We start from the raw sequence: 4,195 nt of genomic DNA, 5'->3' as shown, positions 1-4,195 counted from the left end.
CTGTCTGTCTCTAAATGTCTCTAAACGAGTCCTGTCTGTCTCTAAACGAGTCCTGTCTGTCTCTAAATGTCTCTAAATGAGTCCTGTCTGTCTCTAAATGTCTCTAAATGAGTCCTGTCTGTCTCTAAATGAGTCCTGTCTGTCTCTAAATGTAAAGACTGTGACTTTGAGCCAGTGGAGACAAACTGACCTCACATCTGTAAAACATGTGGTAGAAACCCTGAAGCAGATCAAAGAGATATTTAAATGCTTTGATTCTTTCACAGGTTTCATATTTTTGGTCTCAGGCAGAAAATCATGATATAAAACCTTCATGATAGAATACGCGTTAATATCAGCACCCACTAACACGTGTTGGTTTTTCATGATGTGGTTCTGGTCCTCCTTTACCAGAAGAACCAAACTGAACTGTTGTTTCAGCTGTGAAGATGAATATGATATTCATAAAGCAGACAGGAAACACTTTGTTACTCTCACTTTTCATCATCTTTGCCAGGACACATTGAGACCTGTCGTGAGTGAGTGAGTGAGTGAGTGAGTGAGTGAGTGAGTGAGTGAGTGAGTGAGGGAGTCTGTCCACTAATCTCTCATTCTGCGGCAGCAAACTGCATCATATTTTTAAGGTTGCGGTTTGTGAGACGAGGTCAGCACCGAGACGAGCAGACGGCTTTTATTTTGACAACACACACACACACACACACACACACACACACACACACACACACACACACACACACACACACACACGTTCAGATGTACACACACTTTGGGTTTTGTTTTATTTACAGACCAAACCTTTTAAAACCAGAATGAAAAACACATTTTACTGTGAAAAGATGACAGAGACTCAAATCAAAAACAGACACTGAGTATATGTATATATATATATATATAGATGTGTGTGTGTGTGTGTGTGTGTGTGTGTGTGTGTGTGTGTGTGTGTGTGTGTGTGTGTGTGTGTGTGTGTGTGTGTGTGTGTGTGTGTGTGTGTGTGTTACATTCCAGGCTGCTCTGGAAACAAAACAGACAAAACAGATCAGATAACAGATGTTTATGTGTTGGTGTGTGTGTTGGTTAAAATCCTCACTGAAAACACATTAGTGGCACTGACACAGTGTGTGTGTGTGTGTGTGTCTGTGTGTGTGTGTCTGTCTGTCTGTCTGTCTGTCTGTCTGTCTGTCTGTGTGTGTGTGTGTGTGTGTGTGTGTGTGTGTGTGTGTGTGTGTGTGTGTGTGTGTGTGTGTGTGTGTGTGTGTGTGTGTGTGTGTGTGTGTGTGAATCCAGGAAATACCAGCACTTTCCCTGAAAACCTGGAAATAACTTCCAGCCGTCAGCGGCCAATCAGAGCTTTAAGAGGGACAGACAGCAGCTGGTGTTTCATTTGTTCAGGACAACGTACATTACATGTATTGTACTTTATCAGAACAACATTAAAGAGCAGAATCTGGTCTGTAGGTTTTATTTCCTGTAATTGTTTGTTTTTCATAAAATAAATAAAAGCTGTAGTAGAAGTGAAAAAAGCAGTGATGTGCAGAGAACAGAATAAACAGTAATATGCAGTAAAGACTGACATCAAGTGTAGAATTATGGTTTAATATTTTACATACATGTGTATTTATATATCATTTACATGTACATGTGTACTTATGTCTTATTTATACATATGTGAGTCTAAATATTGATGTTTACATATATATGTGTATTTATGTAGAACTCATGTTCCTGCTGCAGAGGCGCAGTTCGTCCTCCGGCCACCGGGCGGCGCTGCAGGCAGGAGCGCTCTGTTGACAGGGATCAGCTGGCTGCAGCGTGGAGCGGTGAGTGGAGCTGAAATAAACATTATTTACAGAAATGAGCGTCTTTGCTGCTGTTCTGAACCCACAGGCGTGTCTGTGAACAGATCAGACACGATGGGTTCTTCTTCTTGTGTTTAGTGAATGATATGAATCCTGTGGAAACAGAAAGCAGTTCATGTTCATTCAGTTATTAAAGTCTGGACTCACTGTAACAGGAACCATGAGCTGTATTTATAGAGATTACTCCATGACTGAGCTCATATTATCATTATTATCATTATTATAATTATCATTATTAGCATTATTATTATCATTATTATAATTATTATCATTATTATAATATAATTATTATTATCATTATTATAATTATTATATTATTATTATCATTATTATTATCATTATTATCATTATTATTATCATCATATTATCATTATTATCATTATTATTATCATTATTATCATTATTATCATTATTATCATTAATAATTATCATTATTATAATAATGATAATTATTATAATTATTATCGTTATTATAATTATCATTATTATCATTATTATATTATTATCATTATTATAATAATTATCATTATTATCATTTATTCTGAAGGAATCTGTTGAGTACCTCTCCATCAGTGCAGGTCAGTGTGGGTGCAAAGAGGTCAAAGGTCAACTGGTCTCCAACATGGTCAAACAGCAGCGGAGGACAGACAGGTAAGGACCAGTTTATTATGGCTGCTTACTGGTTATTATGGCTGGCTTACTGGTTATTATGGCTGCTTACTGGTTATTATGGCTGCTTACTGGTTATTATGGCTGCTAGGTTACTGGTTATTATGGTTGCTAGGTTACTGTGGGTTGAAGTGAACCCAAACTGTTTGTCTCCACTCAGGTGTTTCACACCGGCTGCAGGAAACAGTGTGACGTGGGTTCGATTCCCCGTTGGCCCCGTACACAGGACACACCTCCTGACTCAGCAGGCGGACGGCTCCTCCACCACAGAAGAAGAGAGAGGAGAGCCGGGACCTGATGGAGGTTCAGGGGAGACAAAGAGAGCGAGACTGGACGGGTCGGTCTGATTTCACTGCATATTAAACTGTTTATGTAAATATAAATACATGAAAGAAGCTCACAAGTTGTTGTAGTTGTTGTAGTTGTTGTTGTAGTTGTTGTTGTTGTAGTTGTTGTTGTTGTAGTTGTTGTAGTTGTAGTTGTAGTTGTTGTAGTTGTTGTTGTAGTTGTTGTTGTTGTAGTTGTAGTTAAAGTTGGTGTAGTTGCAGTTGTAGTTGTAGGTGTAGTTCTAGTTGTTGTAGTTGTTGTAGTTATTGTAGTTGTAGTTGTAGTTGTTGTAGGTGTTGTTGTTGTAGTTGTTGTAGTTGTAGTTGTAGATGTTGTTGTAGTTGTTGTTGTTTTGTTGTTGTAGTTGTAGTTGTAGATGTTGTTGTAGTTGTTGTTGTAGTTGTTGTTGTAGTTGTTGTTGTTTTGTTGTAGTTGTTGTTGTTGTAGTTGTTGTTGTTGTAGTTGTTGTAGTTGTTGTAGTTGGTGTTGTTGTTGTAGTTGTTGTAGTTGTAGTTGTTGTAGTTGTTGTTGTTGTTGTAGTTGTTGTAGTTGTAGTTGTTGTAGTTGTTGTTGTTGTTGTTGTAGTTGTTGTAGTTGTTGTTGTTGTTGTAGTTGTTGTAGTTGTTGTTGTTGTTGTTGTTGTAGTTGTTGTAGTAGTTGTTGTTGTTGTTGTAGTTGTTGTTGTTGTAGTTGTTGTTGTAGTTGTAGTAGTGTAGTAGTTGTTGTTATTGTTGTTGTTGTTGTTATAGTTGTTGTTGTTATAGTTGTTGTTGTTGTTGTTGTTGTTAACCACAGAGTTCTGTCTGTTTCCTCAGAACTGAAGAGGCTGCAGCTCTGGCCAATAGAGAGAAGGTCCCAGGGCCATGTGGTCAACCAGGAAGTGAGAGCTGCTCCACATCAGGTGAGTGTGTGTGTGTGTGTGTGTGTGTGTGTGTGTGTGATATGTTAAGTGATAAGTGTACTAACTTTATTTCTCTAGATGGTAGTTGTTGTGAAGCAGCTTCAGATCCGTTGCCATAGCGACCGTCGTAGCTGCTAACTTCTGTAGGAGCTAAACCGACTACATCGAGCAATAGAATAGTAACGTCAGATATTTATATATAAATATATATAAATATATAAATATATATAAATATATATTTATATATAAATATATATTTATAATATATAAAAATATATATTTATATATAAATATATATACATATTTATATATATTTATAAATATATATATATATATACATATATATAAATATATATATATATAAATATATATTTGTAGTGAGGAGGAGGTATTTTCATCTGTGTTTCTAAGGATTAAACAGAGTGAACTGTGATCCTCTGTG

The sequence above is a fragment of the Anoplopoma fimbria genome, chromosome 13, assembly GCF_027596085.1.
Source record: "Anoplopoma fimbria isolate UVic2021 breed Golden Eagle Sablefish chromosome 13, Afim_UVic_2022, whole genome shotgun sequence".
Classification (NCBI taxonomy): Eukaryota; Metazoa; Chordata; class Actinopteri; order Perciformes; family Anoplopomatidae; genus Anoplopoma; species Anoplopoma fimbria.
The sequence above is the reverse complement of the archived record's forward strand: the minus strand, read 5'-3'. Positions refer to the sequence as shown.